We start from the raw sequence: 21,871 nt of genomic DNA, 5'->3' as shown, positions 1-21,871 counted from the left end.
TAGAGATTTTACTTTGATAGTATAAAATGCTTCAATTATGCTCGAACATAAAGACTCAACTAGGATTAGTATCACAATATAAATTGAATAAAATATATAAATATAAATTATTTAATGCACTTTTTCTCATTGTTTAAAGGGAATTCTTTTGTGTTAGCAGTTGGATTTTTTTCAGAAATTTCAGACATACATTTAAAAATTCTAATTCTCAATAAAAACAACATTTAGAATATCATTTTTGTAGAAAAATAAATTTCAATCAATTTATGTAGCTGTAGGTTGCAATTACATTAATAAAGTTTTTAAAAAGGTACTATGAATAATTATTATTTTCTGTCATATCTGCATACCAATGAATAGCCTTTTCTGCATGAAATTTTAACATGGAAATATTTTTAGATTTTATAAATCTGATTTTTCTACCTAACCAGTTTTTCACATCACCTTGCACCCCTTAAGAACCAGTTTAGTTTCCTTGGTGGATCCCTGTTGTTCTCTGAGAAGGCAGTAAATACTTGTATATAAACAGACATGGAAATATTTCTGTTACTTGTCACGTATTTTGTGAAAATATTCAAAATAAATTGGAAAACCAAGCAGATTTGAGATATTTCATGGAATAAGATAGAAGTAAGGAAACACGTGTCTTGACCATGCAGCAGTGGGTAAGACACCTCATAATTAACCTTTGAAACTGGACCCTAGAACAAGATTTGACAGGAGTATATCATGGCACTTTCCACGTGACAGGAAGTACTTTGAGCAATGTACTGACTGGAAGAAATAATTCAAAACCAATCTCTTGTCCTTATGACTCTGTTATGCATAATACTGTCACTATGACTTCTAGTTGTTCCCTGCTGATTTGCTGATGCAGGTGTTGCATCATCTGGGAGTAAGGCAACAGGAACATGGAGCATTTCTGAATTTACTTTATTTAAAATTTATTTTCACAGAACCATCATGCAGCCAAGGATTCTTATCATGCTACTAGTGTTGTTCTAGCCATCATGATCTGCAAATGTAAACAAGAAATAATTTTAGGGAGAGAGGTAGTACCTTTTGTTTAAGTAATTTCTTCTATAAAAGAAACTTCCTCTGATGAGATTTGTTTATCCTTATGCTTAAGTTTATTGTGGTTAATATATTGCTTTACCAAACCTCTGTTCTTTTCTTTACTGATATTTCATTCCTGGGGGGATTGAACTTGGAAGCAATCTTTTCTTATGTAGAAATAAGAAAGGGTACGTTTAAGAAAATGTCCTGGAATTTCAGGAAAGATGGAACTGATAGAAGCTACTAAAGCATCTGGTGGATATATGAGATCCCAGACAAGGAGATCAGAATTCACAGATATTACCTGACATCCCACAACAATAGCAATGATTAAATTCTTAATAACATGTAATATGCAAACCTTGTTAATCTACACCACTTTGATGAACAAGCACAGTGAGCTATTAGGTGGTTTTGGAATAATTTTATATACACATACATACATGTATACATCTACACATATGCAAGTATGTGTGATCATATGCATACACACAAATTCTTATTGTGTGTCAGAGACAGAGCCAGTTCAAGCCAGCTTGAAAAGGAATCCACCACTGGCCAAACCTGAGCCAGTGAGCACTACTGGTTGTGTCTCTGTGACAACATATTTAAGAAAGCATAAAAACGACAGCAGCTGGGAGAGTGAGAAAATGTGAGTGAAACATCCCTAGAGCCACCAAGGTGGCAGAAGGAGAGGGAGGAGGTGCTCAGGGCATTGGAGCAGAAGTTCCCCTGCAGTCCATGGAGAGGCCCATGGTGGAGGAGGCTGTCGGCCTGCAGCCTATGGTGTGCCATGTCAGATCATATATCTAGGCTACAGCTGGAGGAGGTGGGCGTGCCCTGAAGGAAGCTGTAGCCTGTGGAGAGCCAACACAGGAGCAGGTTGTCTGTCAGGAGGTGTGCCCTGTGGGTGGCCCATGCTGTAGCAGTCCATTCCTGAGGAATTGCATCCTGTGGTACAGATCCATGCCGGAGCAGTTTTTGAAGAACTGCAGCTAATGGGAATACCACACTGGAGCTGTTCCTGAAGTACTGTGGGAGGGACCACATGCTGGAGCAGTGGAATGAGGAAGAAAGAGTGGCAAAAATTAATTGTTATGTACTGACCGTAGCTCCCATTCTCCCTCCCACTGCATTGCTCAGGGAGAGGAAGTAGAAAAATTTAGATTGAAATTGATCCTGGAAAGAAGAGGACTAGGAGGAAGCTGTTTATTTGTTTATAGTTCTCACTGCTCTACCCTGTTTTTAATTGGCAATAATTTAATCTTCCCCAAACTAAGTTTTGCCCATGATGGTAATAGATGAGTAATCTCCCTGTTCTAATATGAAAACCTACCAGCTTTTCAACTGTATTTTCTTCCCCCATCTTGCTGAGGAGGCAGAATGTGAGAACGGCTTGGCAGGCACCTGTTGGCCAGCCAAGGTCATCCCACTGTGGGGGCAGAAGGTAAAATTTTATCTTTTGTCTAATATCTCTTTCATGAAATCTTACACTTGTAACCTTTTGAAAAAGGTAATGATATCAAAATACTGAATCTTTTACATTAAGGTATTTTGCAGTACACTCAGCCAACTCTCGTCCTTATTTTAATTCTGCTTAGAGATAGAAGTCAGTCCTTTCACCAAGATGTTTAAGGATAATTCAAATTAATGGGAGTTGGACAGCATGAGTGACATTGTTTCAGAGTAAAGAGTTTTCAGAAATAAGTAGAGTAAAGAAAGGGTAATAGCTGCTAAAAGAAAGTTTTGAATTGTCTATGCTTGCATTTCCCAATAGCAAATAGGAGAAGAAGTGCTTTATATCCTTATTTTTTGTAAAACATTTGTGTTCTGATGGTCCATTCAGCTGGCATCTGTGACCCTGGCTTCCAGAGGAGATAGCACAACAAACATTAACAGTAAAAGACATAACTGCTAGTATCCTCAGGACAATTTTTTTTCCATTTCATTATTGTGATACACTGGAGAAACTTAAAAAGCTTCATTAATCCAAATAAATCTACAAAATTCACAGTTACTACCTTCCTTTAAATCTGGAATTTGATCAAAATCTATTTAAATATTGGAATAGTTTAAAATTTGTCATCTGATAATTACTCATATTATTATATTCGCAATAAATATACACTGTTCTCTGTATCTGGCTTCCATCAAAGTTATCTTTTTTTTTCTCAGTGTCTTTAGCAAAATGTAGAAGACTATTTCTTCATCATATAATCATAGAATAATAGAATGATTGGATTGGATTGGGTTGGATTGGATTGGATTGGATTGGATTGGATTGGATTGGAAGAAACCATAAAGGCCATCTAGTTCAAGTGCAAGGGACACCTTCTACTAGATCAGGTTGCTCCTATCCTGATCTATCTCCATCCAATCTGGCCTTGAACACTTCCAGGGATTGGGCATCCACAGCTTCTCTGGGCAACATGTTCCAGTGTCTCACCACACTCAAAATAAAGATTTTTTTTCCTAATTTCTATTCTATTCTATGCTATGCTATGCTATGCTATGCTATGCTATGCTATGCTATGCTATGCTATGCTATTCTATTCTCTCTCTATATATATATATATTAGGGGGCTGGGACGGTTAGTGGACGGAGCAGGAGTGCAGGTAATATTTTCGTCCATCCCTACGTTGACAGGGAGGGGTACGGAGAGGACAAGGAAAGCCCACCTGTTAAACACGTGGCTCCGGGGCTGGTGCCTACGCAGAAATCTTGGGTTTTTCGACCATGGGGCAGTTTACTCAGCACCTGGTCTAATGGCCGTAGACGGGTCCCTATCCTTTAGGGAAAAAAGGATCCTGGGCCAGGAGCTGGCGGGGCTCATTGATAGGGCTTTAAACTAGGTAAGAAGGGGGATGGGGTTGAAGCAAGGACTGTTGGGGCTGTGCCAGGGGGAGCAATGGCAAGGCCGGGGGAGAAGGCAATGGCCCAGCTGAAGTGCATCTACACCAATGCACGCAGCATGGGTAACAAACAGGAGGAGCTGGAAGCCATCGTGCAGCGGGCAGGCTACGACTTGGTTGCCATCACGGAAACGTGGTGGGACCAGTCTCATGACTGGAGTGCTGCGATGCCTGGCTATAGGCTCTTCAGAAGGGACAGGCAGCACAGAAGGGGTAGCGGTGTGGCTCTCTATATTAGAGAGTCTTTCGAGGTTGTAGAACTCGAGACTAGGAATGACAAGATCGAGTCCCTTTGGGTTAGGATCGGCAGGGACAACAAGGCTAGTGTCCTGGTGGGGGTCTGCTATAGACCGCCGAACCAGGATGAGGAGACGGATGAGGAGTTCTACAGGCAGCTGACAGAAGTTGCGAAATCGTCAGTGCTTGTACTCGTGGGGGACTTCAACTTCCCTGACATATCCTGGAAGCACAACACAGCCCAGAGGAAGCAGTCTAGGAGGTTTCTGGAGAAAGTGGAAGATAGCTTCCTGACGCAGCTGATTAGTGAATCTACCAGGGGTGGTGCCCTGCTAGACCTTCTCTTCACAAACAGAGAAGGACTGGTGGAGGATGTGATTATCGGGAACAGTCTTGGGCAGAGTGACCATGAAATGGTGGAGTTCTCTATTCTTGGCGAGGCCAGGAAGGGGACCAGTAAAACCACTGTATTGGACTTTCGGAGGGCTGACTTTGGGCTGCTAAGGACACTAGTTGGTGGAGTCCCATGGGAGGCAGTTCTGAAGGGCAGAGGGGTCCAGAAAGGCTGGGCGCTCTTTAAGAGGCAAATCCTAATGGCACAGGAGCGGTCTATTCCCATGCGCCCAAAGATGAGCCAGCGGGGAAGAAGACCAGCCTGGCTCAACAGAGAATTGTGGCTTGAGCTTAGGAGAAAAAAGAGGGTTTATAATCTTTGGAAAAGTGGGCAGGCCACTAAGGAGGACTATAAGGATGTAGCGAGGCTGTGCAGGGACAAGATTAGGAAGGCCAAAGCTCATCTGGAGCTCAATCTGGCTACTGCCGTTAAAGATAACAAAAAACGCTTTTATAAATACATCAACACCAAAAGGAGGACTAGGGAGAATCTCCATCCTTTACTGGATGCGGGGGGAAACTTAGTTACAAGAGATGAGGAAAAGGCGGAGGTGCTTAATGCCTTCTTTGCCTCAGTCTTTAGCGGCAAAACCGGTTGCTCTCTGGATACCCAGTACCCAGAACTGGTGGAAGGGGATGGGGAGCAGGATGTGGCCCTCACCATCCACGAAGAACTGGTTGGTGACCTGCTACGGCACTTGGATGTGCACAAATCGATGGGGCCGGATGGGATCCACCCAAGGGTACTGAGAAAACTGGCAGATGAGCTGGCCAAGCCGCTTACCATCATTTATCAGCAGTCCTGGCTATCGGGGGAGGTCCCAGCTGACTGGCGACTAGCAAATGTGACGCCCATCTACAAGAAGGGCCGGAGGGCAGACCCAGGGAACTACAGGCCGGTCAGTTTGACCTCAGTACCAGGGAAGCTCATGGAGCAGATCCTCTTGGGAGTCATCATGCGGCACTTGAAGGGCAAGCAGGCGATCAGGCCCAGCCAGCATGGGTTTATGGAAGGCAGGTCCTGCTTGACGAACCTGATCTCCTTCTACGACAAAGTGACGCGCTGGGTAGACGAGGGAAAGGCTGTGGATGTGGTCTACCTTGACTTCAGCAAGGCTTTTGACACCGTCTCCCACAGCATTCTCCTCAAGAAACCGGCTGCTCTTGGCTTGGACTGGCGCACGCTTCGTTGGGTTAGAAACTGGCTGGATAGCCGGGCCCAAGAGTTGTGGTAAATGGAGCCAAGTCCAGTTGGAGGCCAGTCACTAGTGGCGTCCCCCAGGGCTCGGTGCTGGGGCCGGTCCTCTTTAACATCTTCATCAATGATCTGGATGATGGCATTGAGTGCACCCTCAGTAAGTTTGCAGATGACACCAAGCTAGGTGCGTGTGTCGATCTGCTTGAGGGTAGGAAGGCTCTGCAAGAGGATCTGGATAGGCTGCACCGATGGGCTGAGGTCGACTGTATGAAGTTCAACAAGGCCAAGTGCCGGGTCCTGCACCTGGGGCGCAATAACCCCAAGCAGAACTACAGGCTGGGAGAGGAGTGGTTGGAGAGCTGCCAGGCAGAGAAGGACCTGGGAGTGATGGTGGACAGTCGGCTGAATATGAGCCAGCAGTGTGCTCAGGTGGCCAAGAAGGCCAACGGCATCCTGGCTTGTATCAGAAACACTGTGACCAGAAGGGCTAGGGAGGTGATCGTCCCCCTGTACTCGGCTCTGGTTAGGCCGTACCTCGAGTACTGTGTTCAGTTTTGGGCCCCTCGCTACAAGAAGGACATCAAGGTGCTTGAGCGGGTCCAAAGAATAGCGTCAAAGCTGGTGAGGGGCCTGGAGAGCAAGTCCTATGAGGAGCGGCTGAAGGAGCTGGGCTTGTTCAGCCTAGAGAAGAGGAGGCTCAGGGGTGACCTTATTGCTCTGTATAAGTACATTAAAGGAGGCTGTAGCGAGGTGGGGGTTGGCCTGTTCTCCCACGTGCCTGGTGACAGGATGAGGGGGAATGGGCTAAAGTTACGCCAGGGGAGTTTTAGGTTGGATGTTAGGAAGAATTTCTTTACTGAAAGGGTTGTTAGGCACTGGAACAGGCTGCCCAGGGAGGTGGTGGAGTCACCATCCCTGGAAGTCTTCAAAAGACGTTTAGATGTAGAGCTTAGGGATATGGTTTAGTGGGGACTGTTAGTGTTAGCTTAGAGGTTGGACTCGATGATCTTGAGGTCTCTTCCAACCTAGAAATTCTGTGATTCTGTGATATATTATATATATTATATAGATAGAATAGAATAGAATAGAATTATATATAATATATATAATATATATATATAGAGAGAGAGAATAGAATAGATATTAAATCTATATAATATATAGATATATATATTATAATCTATCCTCTTTTGAGTTTAAACCCTTACCTCTTGTCCTATTATTTCACTCCCTAATAAAGGGTCACTCTTCATCTTTCTTGTAGGCACCCTTTAAGTACTACAAGATCATTCTAGAGCCTTCTCTTCTCTAGGCTGAACAATTCCAACTCTCTCAACCTCTCTTCACAGGAGAGGTGCTCCAGTACTCCGATCATCCTTGTGGTCCTCCTCTGCTTTAATTGGTCTCCTTATGAAATTTTTAATGTTTTTCTCATGGTGGGATCCCCTCAGCTGAATTCAGTACTTCAGGTAAGGTCTCATGAGAGTGTAGTAGAGAGGAAGAATCACCTTTTTTGACCTGACTTTTTTTTTTTTTTTTTTTTTTTAATGCAGCTCACAAAACTCTTTGCTTACTTGGGAGAAAAAAAAAAAAAAAAGAAAAAAAAAGAAAAAAAAAGAAAAAAAATCCCACTTAAACAAAATAAAACAAGAAACAACCACATATCCACATTTATAAATGAACCCCCAGATAGTAGGGCTTTTTTAAAAAATACATATCCCCACTGCCATTAAAAACAGTCTTTCAGATTGATAGGCAACGAGGAATGGCATCCTCCATACATGTAGGTTGTCTGAATCATTATATGAGTGATGATTCAACTGATTTATTGTAGATATTTATGACAGGTTTCCATATTTGAATTAGCCACCTTGGAGTCTCTTGTGGTAACAGAGAAATTGCTTGTGACAATAATTGGTCTTATGTGATACTAAGGTATTACATCTTTTTGCTCTGACGGTGAATATACTGGCTTACAGTCAGAATCACTTGAAATTGAGAATTTTCTATGCTTCTTTCTCTTCATCTATTTTAAACCATCTTGAACTTCATAACCTCATATTATCTGCAAATGAAGTCATTAGCTATGAAAATGAACATTTTAATGGGACCAAATTACTTAGAGAATTCATTGAATTTCTGCCCTTTTAGCTGTGAGAATGTTTCTTTAAAAAAAATAATATATAAAATAAAAAATAACCTTTTTATTGATGATATTTGCTGCAGTGACTGCATTATTATGGCCATAATCATGTAATTGCATTATATTGTTTTTAACTGGAACATTGAAATAGCCATCAGAAATGCTAGTCACGAAGTGCAGGTCTATAGGCATATGCTAACTTTCTTCTGCACTGGTGGAGATGTAGGTTGTTTAGGGTTATCATTAGATTAAGACCTGAACCTTTTTCATTATATTTCTGTTCTCTCATGTATTTAAGGCTATTAAAGTCTAATCTCGACTTTCTGATCTTTTAAAGTTTATCATAATGAGTCAGTTTTATTCAGTGGAAGAAATCCTCTGATGTATCTTTTAAACATAAGAGAACCATTTTTCAACATGTTCAATTATGATAGTGGGAAAAGAAAGTCACAGCAATTTCAGAGTCTCCTAATTCCATGTACAGAGCAAAGGTCAACGCTTTCATATTCAAGTGCTTGTCATTAGGACTTCAGAGTGCAAACCATTTATTCCTGTTTTTGCCTCATAAAAAGAAAAGAGCTTGTTCAAATTAGGCTGGAGAATCCAGCTGCAAACACTCCCAGACAAATAAGTAATCATTTTTCTCTCATGTTTAATTCTTCTGCAAATTTCATATTGTTTCCTGTCTTCAGCCCACACTTTTAATTAAAAAAAAAAAAAAGAGAGAGAAAGGAAAAAAGAAAAAAGAAAAAAGAGAAAAGAAAAAGAGAAAAAAAAAAGAAAAAGAGTAAAAGAGAAAAGAGAAAAAGAGAAAAGAGAAAAAGAGAAAAGAGAAAAAGAAAAGGTTGACTAAAGTTCATTAATGTCTTTAATGTCCTTCAAACTTTCAAATAGAAATACCAATGTCATTGTTTGTTTTTGAAAATATGTTAAAGTTCAGTAAAGAAACATAAAAGATCTGAATATTATGCAATTTATTTGAGTTTAATTCCATTAATCATACCTGCATTTGCTTTGGCTGAAATAGTGGTCTGATATGTAAATTTTTCATAATAATCAGCCAACTACTTAATATAACTGTTTTATATTAACAAAACCAAAATGCTGTGAAATTGGCTCTAAATTGAGTAAGCATCTGTGTTTGTGATTTGTCATAATAAGCTGTCAGGTGTTTCAGTAAGTGCTAAGTGTTTATATTTCTATAATGCTGCCAGTCTTAGCAAAACTGGTGACAACACAAAGTCATAATATAGACTGTTCTCAGAGCGAAACATGAGAAAATAAAATAGATTTGTAGAATCAATTCAATCTTCATATTGTAACATCCAGCAGAGTCATAGATAATGGCCAGACTTACACAGAATACACAGAAAAGCAAATGCTGCACAGGCAGAAAGTACAGAAAGAAAGAAAAAAAGACTGTGAGAAATTCATATCTAATAAACTCACACAGACTACTCATATTGGTTTGATTATTTTTTTTCCAGTTTTCGTAACTCTTCTTGCAAGACAATACCTCCTCAGCATATCAAGAAAGCTGGGCTGCTCCTTATATTGAATTTCTCAAATTTCTTTATCAAGAGGTATCTCATCAGTCATACTGGTTGTCTTTTCTGTCTTTTTCTGGTTTTCATTTGTACTAACGGTCAATCTAAGAAGTTGTTTTAAATTTAGAGGCCTTTAATGATACAGTAACATTGAGATCATCTTTTTCCTCTGTGGTGGTTTTACTCAGGTGGGCAGCGGAGCTCCACTACAACTGCTCTCTTACTCCCCTTCCTCAAAGTAAAAGGGGGAGAAAATATGATGAAAAGGGACTCAAGGGCTGAAGTAAGGATGGGAAGATTGCTCAACAATTAATATGATGGGCAAAACAGACTCAGAGCTGAGAGATTAGTAACACTTCTTGCCTATTACTAACAAGCTAGAGAAGTGAGAAACTAAGTAAATAAACCAAAAATACCTTCCCCCACCCACCCAATCCACCTTCTTCCACCTCCTTTCCCTGAGTGGCGCAGGAGAATGGGAGAGCAGGGGTTGTGATTAGTCTATAGCACTTCGTGTCTGCTCCTCCTTCTCGGTCACTCTCTGTCCCTGCTCCATGTGGGGTCCTCCCATGGGATGCCATTCTTCCCAAACTGGTCCTGTGAAGGCTGCCCACAGACAGCAGCTTTTCAAGAACTGCTCCCACATGGCTCCGTAACACATGGTCCTGTGGTGGTTTTACTCAGGTGGGCAGCTGAGCTCCACCACAGCCTCTCTCTCACTCCCCCTCCTCAAAGAGGAACAGGGAGAAAATACAATGAAAAGGGCTCAAAGGTTGAGATAAGGACAAGAATATCACACAGTAATTATTGTAATGGGCAAAACAGACCCTGCATAAGGAGATAGTAAGATTTATTGCTTATTACTAACAAGCTAGAGAAGTGAGAAACAAAGGAAAGAAACCAAAAGCACCTCCCTCTCCCCCCCTCCACCCCCTTCCACCTCCTCCCCCCGAGTGGCGCAGGGGAATGGGGGAATGGGGGTTATGGTCAGTCTACAGCACTTCTTCTCTGCCACTCCTTCTCAGTCACTCTCGTCCCCTGTGCTGTGGGGTCCCACCCACGGGATGCAGTCCTTGATGAACTGATCCGGCGTGGGCTTCCCACAGGCAGCAGCTCTTCCAGAACTGCTCCAGATATGGGTCTGTACCACGGGGTCCACCCCTCAGGAGAAAACTGCTCCAACCTGGCTCCCCTACAGGCAGCAGCTCCTGCCAGATCACCTGCTCCTGCGTGGGCTCCTCTCCACGAGCTCCAGTATGGAATCTCTGGCAGGGGTCTTCCACAGGCGGCAGCCTCCATTGGTGCAGGTCCACCTGCTCCACCATGGTCTCCTCCACAGGCTGCATTGTGGAACCCTGCTCCACCGTGGTACTCCGTGGGCTGCAGGGGGACATCCTGCTTCACCACAGGCCGCAGGGGACTTCTGCTCCGGCATCTGGAGTACCTCTCCCCCTCCTTCTGCACTGACCTTGGCACCTTCAGGGCTGTTTGTCACTCTTCTCACTCTCCCAGCTGCTGTGTGTTGCAGCATTTTTTTTCCCCTGTCTTAAATATGTTCTCACAGAGGCGCAAAACAACATCGCTTATGGGCTTGGCTCTTGTCAGCAGTGGGGCCCTTACCAAACATGGGGCAGCTTCTAGATCCTTCTCACAGAGACCACCCCTATGGCCCCCTGCTACTAAAACCTTGCCACGTAAACCCACTACAGGTCCATCCCCCAGGAGCAAACTGCTCCAGCACGGGTCATCCATGGGCAGCAGCTCCCCCCAGACCCCCTGCTCCTGCATGGGCTCCTCTCCATGGGCCGCAGCACGGAGATCTGCTCCATGTGGGACCCATGGGCTGCAGGGGGACAGCCTGCTCCACCAGGGGCCTCTCCACAGGCTGCAGGGGAATTGGTGCTGCCTGCCTGGAGCACCTCCTGCCCTCCTGCTGCACACACCCTGGGGGCTGTGAGGCTGTTTCTCATGTCAGCTCATACTGACCATGGGTCCACAGAGCTGTTTCTCACTCCTCACTCTCCCAGATGCTGTTGCGCAGCAGTTTTCTTTTCTTAAATCTACTTTCACAGAGGCACAACTAATGTCATTCACTGGCCCTATTCTGGTCAGTGGTGGGCTCTTATCTGACATAGGGAAGCGGCTACCAAAACCTTGTCACATAAACCCAATACAAGTTTATAAAATATTTTTTATATTAGCTCTCCCCAGGCTGCAGCAGAACTTGTGCTGCATGCCTGAAGCACCTCCTGCCCTCCTGCTGCACACACCCTGGGGGCTGTGAGGCTGTTTCTCACTCCTCTTTCTCTCCCAGCTGCTGTTTTGCAGCAGTGTTATTTTTTATTTCCCCCCTTTCTTCAATCTGCTCTCACTGTTTTTCAAACAAGGTTGCTTATTGGCTCAGCTCTGGACAACTGTGGGTCCCTTATCTAACATGGGGAAGCTTCTGGATTCTTATGGGAGAAGGCACCCCTATGTGTCCCACCCCAAACCTTGCCACATCAACCCACTACACCCTCAAGCAGATTCCTGTTTCCTCCAGGATACTACTGCCCGTAATATCAGCCCTGTAGAAACTTCAGTCATTTACACCAGTCTAGTGTGTACTCTGGTAGCTCTGTCTTGAGTCTGCTTACTTTTTGGAGGGTGGCTCCATAAGACTGGAAAGGAAGGATCATCTTTGTGAGTGGTTTTTGCTTTTTTGTCACTTAGATATTCTAATGCAAAGAAAACAAAAAGCTTCACTAAACGAAAATGGTTTTGCACCTATCTTGTAAAAGTAAAAATTTGCTTTTGAGGAAAAGAGTAAATGCTGTTTATTGACAATAAATAAATAAATAAATATTAAAGGAAGGATTGCTTCATTGCTTTTTATAAACTTTGTAACTCTATCCCACAAGTATTCAGGGTCACTATACCTCTGAATTCATTTCAGAGGGTTCAATTGGTTTTGCTTAAATCTTGAAAAGCAGATTACAGAATTGAAAGCTTAGTGTGTGACTGAAGGCAATCCTTTAATTTTTCTCTGCCTTCTTTTGTAGCTCACAAAGTTTCCTTTACGATTGCTGGAAAAGCTTTACATGACTTTTCTATGTAAGAGGGTCAGGGAAAGAAAAGGCTAATCATTCAAATTCTGAATTCACTATACAGGTTGCAACATTTATCACATAATGTGGTACAGCACCAACAAACCACTTATCAAAAAATTGACATGCTGAAAGTCAGGAAAACACACAAATATTTTATGATTTTTATTTGCCTACTATGTAAGTGTAGAATTAAGACAAATCCTGACCATATCTTCTGAAAATTCCAAATAAATTAATTATGGTATAGTTAGAAATCCTTATTTCCAAGGCAACCAGAAAAAAAAATGTTCTGGGTTCAAACTGAGACTGTCAGTCTGACCTTGGTGCTTAGTGGACAAGGGAAAGACTGTGGATGGTGTTTACTTAGACTTTGCAAAGTATTTGGTACTGTTTCCTGCAGCCTTCTAGGGAAATTGGCTACAAATGTACAGTTCACTGCGTGAAAAACTGGCTGCAGGAAGAGGCCCAAAAGATCATTGTGAATGGAGTTAAATTTGGTTGGTAGCCAGTCACCATTGGTATTAGGCAAAGCTAAGTACTGGGGCAAGTTTTGGGTAACATTTTTGTCAGTGAGGGGACTGAGTGCACCCTCAGTAAGTTTGCAGGCAACACCAAGTTGCAGGGGAATGTTGATCTGCTTGAGAGTAGGAAGGCTTTGCAGAGAGGTAGGCTAGATTGATGGGCTGTGTCCAACTGTATGGCACTCAACAATGCTAAACGCTGAGCGCTGCTATTGAGTTATAACAACCCCATGCAGCAGTAATAGGATTGGGAAAGAGTGGCTGGAAAGCTGCCCAGAAGAGAAGGGCCTAGGTTAGAAGGCCAGTGAAGATGACCAATGCCGTCCTGGCTTGTATCAGAAATAGTGTGGCAAGCAGGACTACGAAAGTGATTGTCCTGCTGTACTCAGCACAGGCAAGACCACACCTCAAATACTGTGTTTGGTTTTGAGCCCCTTACTACAAGAAAGATCCTGAGTTGCTGAAACACATTCAAAGAAGAACAATGAAGCTGGTGAATGGACTAGAAAACAAGATTTATGAGGAGTGATTGAAAAACTGTGGTTGTTTAGACTGAAGAAAAGGAAGCTGAGAGGAGGCCTAATTTCTCTCAACTACTACCTGAAAGGAGGATGTAGTGAAGTGGGTGTCAGTCTCTTCTCAGGTTACAAATGAGAGGACGTGAGGAAACATACTCAAGTTATGGTGTGGATGTTTCAGTTGGTTATTAGGAAGAATTTCCCAATGGAGAAGATGATCAAACATTGGAATGAGCTGCCCAGGGAAGTGGTGGAGTTGCTGTCTGTGGTGGTTTTACTGTGCTGGGCAGCTAAACATCACAATTGCTCTCTAACTCCCCCTCCTTAGATGAGGAGGGGAAGAAGTAAAGCAAAGAACAACTCGCAGGTTGAGATAAGGATAATTTAATTAAAGGGAAATAATAATAATAATAATAAAATAAATATTATTATGAACTAAACAATTTAACTAAAGGGAAAAAAAAAAAAAAAGGAAAAGGAGGAAAACAAACAAATAAAACAAATGAAGGCTATGTGAAAGTGCAGAGGAAAGAAATTACTCTCTACTTCCCACAAATGAGCGATGCTTGACCACGTCCTTGAAGCAGGGCCTCAATGCATGTAGCTGGTGTTCGGGAGGAGGACCGATGTTTTCACGACGAGAGCCCACCCGTCCCCTTTTCTTCCTGTTTCCACTTCTTATTGATGAATGTGGCATCATATAGTATGGAATATCCCTTTGGTTGGTTTAGGTCAGCTGCCCTGGTGATTTTTCTCTTCTCACTTTTTGCCCACCTCCCAGGAGGGTTAGAGAGAGGCCCGATGCTGTGCCAGCACTGCTCAGCAGTAGAGACAACACTGGTGTGATACCACTGCTGTTCCAGCTACAAATGAAGAGCACAGCACTGTATGGGCTGCTGCAGGGAAAGTTAACATTCCAGCCAGACCCAGTACAATCTCCACCCCTTATTCCATAACATTTGTGTCACACTCAGATCCCCATACTTTAGCATACAAGTATTCTCATCATTATTCCTTGTCCTTTAACAGGACAAGGATTTAACAGGACAGGATTAATAGGCAGGTGTATCTTTTCATTCCATAGGTCTTTCTTGGAAAATGTTCATAAGAACTGTTGATGATTAGGTCTTCATCTGCCATAGTGGCCACTCAGGGCAGGTGGAGTTGGATGTCTGGACGCCAGCACCAGCTTAGCTCAAGTAGTTGTTGCACTGCCCGGCTCCTTGCAAAGTTGACCTGTCGTTGATCCTGCAGCATCTTCCTACAACATATAACTTAGATTACAGATTAGTTTTCTCTCAAGGTCAAATCTCCTTGAGGCACACACTTGATGTCCCCATTCTTTTGCGTGACTCACCAGGTATACCCTGGTCCTAGGGCAAAGACAATCCCATGAGTGGGTTTACCTTTTCCCGAGGCAGGAGCAACCCACACTGCCTTCCCCATCCACCTTCCTACATGCACTATGGGGACTTTAGCTCCTTTCACTGTGTGTAGGGGTTTTGTTTCAGCAGGACCAGCATGGCTGTCAGACACCCTATTGTTAACTTGCCAAGTGGCTTCTGGTAGATTTATGTCCCATTGTTTCCATGTCCCAGCACCCAATGCTCGTAACATAGTCTTTAACAGTCCATTGTACCTCTCAACCTTCCCAGAGGCTTGTGGGTGATAAGGGATGTGCCTCTTGGCCCAGGAGGTAACAAGATTGTTAACATTCCAGCTAGACCCAGTACGCCATCCCTGGAGGTATTTAAGAAACCTGTGGATGTGGTGCTACAGAAAAGCATGTTTTAGTGGTACGTAGGTGGATGGTTGGACTTGATGATCTTAAGGGTCTTTTCCAACCTAAGAGATTTTATGATTCTATTCTAAATCTGTTACTGTGGGGTCTCTGGCATCCTAGTGGGAAGCAAGAGGCAGTGCATATTTCTCTGTTGGGTTATGATAATCCTCCCAAGCATGACAATTTCTGTTTTCCTGAATTTACTTAATTGAAGATGACTGAAGTCCCACATCTCCTGTTCTCAGTTCAAATCTACATTTTATCATATTATGACACAGGTGTTTTATGCACACCAGTAGGAATCCTGGAAATTGATTTTTACAGAATATGTCCTTTGTGAATACATGCATAAAAGAGAAAAAGGTGATGCTGGCCACAAAGAAGCACAGCTTGATCTATGTATCTGTTTCAAATGAAACAAAAATAACTAGAAATTCTGTAATTCTGTAATTCTGTAATTCTGTAACTCAAAACAATTTGATGGCAAAAGCAGTGATCTTTCTACATCTCTCCCTTACTATTAACTCAAGATATAAATAAGTCCTAAGAGGCCCTGTAATCACAATTCCTATTCAGCCATTTCCATTTCCTACAGAGTTTCCACTGTTTCCTCTATACAAAACTTAAGTGAGACCTTTGATAATAAAACATTTATTTTTAATAGTGCTAAGCAAGATTCACCCACATCCCCTTGGGAGCTACATCTTCAAATGGTTGAAGCAAAAAAGTCACAATTGAATATATTAAGTTTGACTTTTAAGAATGTGAATAGTTTTACATTCATTTGCAGCTGGGTAATTGATTGTTCTGCTGTTTTAAAAGTGGAAGTATGAGCCTTCTTTTTACATCTGATCTCAAGTTTAGCATCAAACTAGCTTAAAAGCTAACTTCAGAGAATAAAAATAGCTTTCTATTAGATAGATCTTATGATGCATCAAAGAGCATATGACTTCCACAGCAGCTTAATTAATTTCTTTATCTGTCCTTAATGCATGAACCTATCCGATAAATCTGAATCAGATCTGACCAAGAAGTGGGCATATCTAAGACTCAGTTATGTCTATGCCATAAAAGAACATTTGGGATATTCTTAGCACTGAGTTAACAGAAATGAGATGAAAAAATAGTGGAACAAATCAGAAGATTAGGAATATAGGAAATATTAAGAAAAAAGATCCGTTCTAAACTGGGAAACACAGATAGAAATGAGATACCAGGAAAAAGATCCAGAAATACTAAATTAAAAATATATTTGTATGATCTATCACATTCAGATGTTGCCAAGAGAGATCAGAAGTATTAATGCTGTTGTACAAGACTCCGTGAACTGTTGTGGAAATCAACATTCAAAAAAATACATCAATAATACTTACCATCATGAACATGGATATTGTAAGAGAAGAGTTGATTTATTTAGCTTAACAGAACCTAGACCAAAAGCAAAATGTGCTTCCTTTCTATAAATATTTTACAAGAGTAAAACACCAGAGAAGAAAACTTACCTATAAAAAAGAACAATGCTGACATAAAAACTGAATGTCCATAAATGAATTAATTTAGACTAACAATTAGTATGTTTATATGGATCAACATAGTAAAGCTGTGGAAAAAAAATAATCTGAAGAAAGCAGCAGGACAAATAAAACAAATATATTTTGTGATAATTCTCAGGATATCAATAGGTATATGAGCATTTGTGTTAGTAGAGAGCTAAACATAGTGCTCGGGTTCATGGCCCCTCTTTTAATTAAATATTTTAAAACATCAGAACAAATTAGTTTACTATTCCTGTGTCTTTGCATCTGTGTGCGTGTGTGTGTGAAAGGTTGTTTATACTTTTAAGAGTCTTATTCCTCCAAAGAATTCTACAGATCCTTCTTCATGAGAGTTCATGTAGTTTTGAGTTTGCAAAGATGTCTATAATAAACAAGGGATAGAAGTTAATTAAATTCTTAGAATAGTCTACATTGTACCAACAATGTAGCAACAGGAAGACTGAGGTCTATATAAAGCAATTTTGGGGTCCTGGGGAGACAACTAGAAGAGTCAGGAACACAGATAGTGTTTTCCTCAGTCCTCCTAGAAATCAGGAGAGACAAATGAAGTAGGTGAACCCAAGTCATCATTGCCTGCCTCCAAAACTGATGCCTCTGACAGAATTTTGGATTTTATAATCATGGAAGAGTTTTCTAGATGTGAGGACTTCTGGGAACTGAGAGGACCAACATGTCTTGATAGGAGAAAAGTTTCTTGCCTGTTTCTTGCCCAATAACCTGTTGATATTGAGAGGGCTTCAAACTAGGACTGATGCGGGAGGGAGATACCATTAGGAACACTGAAGTCAAGGCAAGGAACAGTATGGTGCCGTTTGAAGGTGCCAAGGTTAATGGTGCTCTAGGGAGCACTGCAGTTTCAAGAGCACATCTGAAATGCTTGTATACCAATGGACACAGTATGAGAAATGAACTGGAAGCTTTGTTCCTTTCCCAGAGTTATGAAATCACTGATATTAATGAGACTTAGTGGGACAAGTCCCATGGCTGGAGTGTAGGGATAAAGGGCTATTGGCTGTTCAGGAGGGATAGGCCGGGCAGATGAGGTGGAGATGTTGTGCTGTATATAAGAGAGATTAGACTCTACAGACCTTGTTGTTATAGATGACATGGCAGAGAGCCTCTGGATGATGATAGCAAAGCAGATATCATCATGTGTGTCTGTGTCTATGTACCACCCACCTAGGACGATTGCATGGATGAGGTGTTCAACAGGCAACTAAGGGAAATCTGTGGATTGGTTGCTCTCATCCTTATGGGAGAATTTAACTTCCTATAAATTTGGAATATCATACTACCATGACAAGTAAGTCTGAGAAATTCCTAAAACATGTTGAAGATAACTTCCTGTCACAAGTACTGAATGAGCCAACTACGAAAGGTGCCCTCCTAGATCTGTTTGTTTGAGAATAGGGAAAGCCTCGTGGGTGATGTGATGGTGGGTGACGCTCATGGCTACAACAATCTTGAAATACTTGAGTTCAAAATTCTTGGTGTGAAAAGAAAAAAAGGTCAGCAGGGTTATCATCCTTGACTTTAAGAGATAAAACTTTACGTTTTTCAGGGATCTCATTAGCAGTGTCCCCTGGGAGTAGGCTCTAACAGTTTTAGGGGTCCATGAGAGTTTGTCACTTTACAAACTTTACAACACTTTTTAAAAGCACAAGAGAAAGCAATTCCATTGTAAAATAAGTCAAATAAGAAGGGCAGAAGACTGCTGAACAGAGAACTTGTCCTAAGACTAGGGAAGAAAAACAAAATATTACTTTGGAATATCAAGGTCCAGATTCAGAGTACAGAGCTGCAGTCCAAATCTGCAGGGAGAAAACAAGAAAAAACAGAGCTCAATTTTAATTGACACTGGACAATGTGGTATCAAAAAAAAAGTCTTTTACACATAAATCAGTGGCAAAAGAAAATATAACGAAACAATGGATTAATACTTGAAACAGATGGTCACCTAACAAGTAGGGTTGAGGAAAAAGTGAAAGCATTTAATGCCCTTCTTTGCCTCAGTTTTTAATACTGATGACAAATTTGGGGCTGCCTGGTCCTCAGAGTTGGAGAAGAACAGTGACTTCCATCTGTAGTCACCAAAATTGTAAGGGAACAGTTGTATCAGCTCAACTTTCCTTCCTTCATGGGAACAGATGGGATTCAACCCGAACTAGTGAAGGAATTAGTGGATATTATAGCTGGGCCACTCTCAACAATTTACTGAAAGTTGTGGGAGTGTAAGGAGGTCCCTGCTAGCAAACATTGTACCCACCTACAAAAAGAGCATGAGAGAAGTCCCAGAGAACAACAGACCTGTTAGTCTAAACTCAGACCCTGGAAAAGTTATGCAGAAGATTATCTTGGGGGTTATTGCAAGACACTTACAGAACACAGCTATTGTTGAGAATAGTCATCACAGGTTCATGAAGGAAAAATCTGATCTCTTTCTATGACAAGATCACCCACTTTGTGGATGAGGGGAAGGTAGCGAATGTAATCTTTCTGGATTTTAGTAAAGCCTTTGGTACGGTCCCTCACAGCATCCTTCTGGACAGATTGTCCAGATAAACAGATTCATGCTATGCCTGGTGATGTAGTGGCTCAAAGATAGAACTCAAAGTGTTTTAGTGAACAGCACTGCATCTGGCTGGTGGATGGTCACTAGTGGTATTCCACAGGGATCAATTTAGGACCAAGTCTGTTCAACATTTTTATCAATGATCTGAATGTAGGAGTGGAATGCATCCTCAGCAAGTTTGCTGATAATACTAAACTGGAATGTGTTGTTGACTCTCTGGAGGAATGAGAGGTCTTGCAGATGGATGTAGATTGATTCCAACATTGGACAATCATCAACAGCATGAAGTTGAATTTCGTCAAAGGAAAGTGTTGGGGTCTGCACCTGCTACATAGTAATACTGGATACAGGTACATACTGGGAGATGAGTGGATAAAGAGCAGCTCAGAAGAAAAGGATTTGGGGGTAATTGTTGACAGTAGGCTCAACATGGGCCAGCAGTGTGCCATGGCAGCCAAGGACAAACTGAATTTTTGGATATATTAAACAAAGAATAGCCATCCAGTCGAAAGAGGTGATTCTCTTACTATATGTTGTGTTGGTATGGCCTCACTTTGAATATCATGTGCAGTTATGGACTCCGTAGTATAAAAAGGATGTTAAATATCCTCAAAAGCATCCAGAGAAGGGTAACAAAATTTGTGAAAGGTCTGGAAAGCATGTCCTGTGAGGAGAGGCTGAGGACACTTGGGTTGTCTAGTCTGGAGAAAGGGAGGCTAAGAGATGACCTGATTTCTCTTTACAACTTCCGATCTCTTCTCCCCAGTGACCAATGATAGGATGTGAGGGAACAGCACAAAGCTGTGCCAAGGGAGGTTCTGACTGGAGGTTCAGACATTAGGAAAAATTTCTTCACCATGATGGTGGTCAAACACTGGAACAGGCTTCCTAATGAGGTGTTTGATGTCCCATGCCTGTTCAAGATACATTTGGACAATGTCCTCAATAACATTCTTTAACTTTTGGTTAGACTTAATGTGGTCAGGTATTTGGACACAACTGAACTATTTTATTCTGTTCTGTTCTGTTCTGTTCCATTCTGTTCCGCTCCATTCCGTTCCGCTCTATTCCGTTCCACTCCACTCCACTCCACTCCACTCCACTCCACTCCACTCCACTCCACTCCACTCCACTCCACTCCACTCCACTCCACTCCGTTCTGTTCTGTTCTGTTCTGTTCTGTTCTGTTCTGTTCTGTTCTATTCTATTCTATTCTATTCTATTCTATTCTATTCTATTCTTCTGAATGACGTAGGAAAACAATACATATTTCAAGGTTTCCAATTATCCATCATTGTCTGGAACTTCCAAATTTCAGAAAGAAAGAAATCTGTGGTAGATATCTTCTGGAGATATCCAGAAGATTATTAGATGACTTTTTTTTTGTCTTTTTTATTTTTTTAGCATTATTTAATGTTCACTTGTTTCCTGCCCACTGATATGGACTGATCAGGACTAAAGAAAATGGCAGTTCTACCATGTAGTGTTTCTCATGTTTCTCACATGTTTTCAGGTCCCTTGAAGACAGATATTTTAGGCAGTAAGAAATATCTTTTGATAGTTTCAGGATGGAATCCCTTGTTTGTTAAGTTCCCTCAAGAGAATGATACAAATGATAATCCATTAGAAGAACACGGTCCAATTGCCACTTATACCACATAGGATTTGCTTGTATCATGTATATTCTTAGCTCTGGAAATTAGAGATAAAAATTCATTTGCAAAAAAATGTTCCCTATAGTCTGCTTTGCATAATTTGCTTTAACTTAGTCACACAATGCTTCTTGAAACATTTCACTTGGGAGTCAATTCTAGTCTAACACTAATTTAAGTATAAATTTCCCTGACATGCAGCCTACGGTTTCTTTTGCTTAACAGCATCCTTTTACCTTTAATCAAGCCTTGTTGCCAACCTTGCTTCCAACCAGCTAGTTTATACATCTTGTATGATCTGTTTCAATCAAAAACTTTGCTGGATTTTTGTGAGATTATTACAAGCTTTTATTAAGCAGTCAAAGTGGATGTCAAAACAGCAAACACTATTCAGAATGGTTGTCATCTTGTATATACTATCAAGAAAATACAAACAGCAAATTAGGATGGAAGATGTAAGAGTTGAGAGAAAAGCACAGTGAGATCAAAACATTTAGTAGTCTTTCCAGCTGGCACCGAAGGCGTCAAGCAAGATGAGTTTGATGGGAAACATGCTTCTTGGGACACAGCTATTTTTGTTTATGCAGTCTGCATGTTTTTGCTATGTCTCTAGCAGAAAGTGATAGACATGCTGGTACTACTCCCTAGAATATGCGTTAGACAAAAATAACCTCTTCCTTCCTGCTCAAAGGA

This window comes from Anas platyrhynchos, chromosome 3, assembly GCF_047663525.1.
Source record: "Anas platyrhynchos isolate ZD024472 breed Pekin duck chromosome 3, IASCAAS_PekinDuck_T2T, whole genome shotgun sequence".
Taxonomy (NCBI): Eukaryota; Metazoa; Chordata; class Aves; order Anseriformes; family Anatidae; genus Anas; species Anas platyrhynchos.
Note: the sequence above shows the minus strand (reverse complement) of the source record.